Here is a 300-nt window from a genome sequence, read left to right as displayed (position 1 = left end):
AAAAGCTAGATCTACCATTCTTGGTAAGTCAGGCAGTGTGCCCAGTCCTGTAATTTCTCAGGGGAGCGTCGTAAGATATTTGTCAATCTTCCCTTCTGCAAGTCACGCTATATACGACCGCCTTAAACTGCCCACGTCTCAGAAATCAGGCTGACGGAACCACGCTGACAGACAGACAAACAGCTATAGCTTCTCTCTCTACCGATCGTCAGTAAATTGTGAACATTATGTTTTTTTTTCCAAATTCCAATTTGGGAAATGATCTGATAAATTTCGCTTTGAAACGAAGACACTCGGGTC

Source organism: Penaeus monodon, chromosome 21, assembly GCF_015228065.2.
Source record: "Penaeus monodon isolate SGIC_2016 chromosome 21, NSTDA_Pmon_1, whole genome shotgun sequence".
NCBI lineage: Eukaryota > Metazoa > Arthropoda > Malacostraca > Decapoda > Penaeidae > Penaeus > Penaeus monodon.
This window is presented reverse-complemented; position numbering follows the sequence as displayed.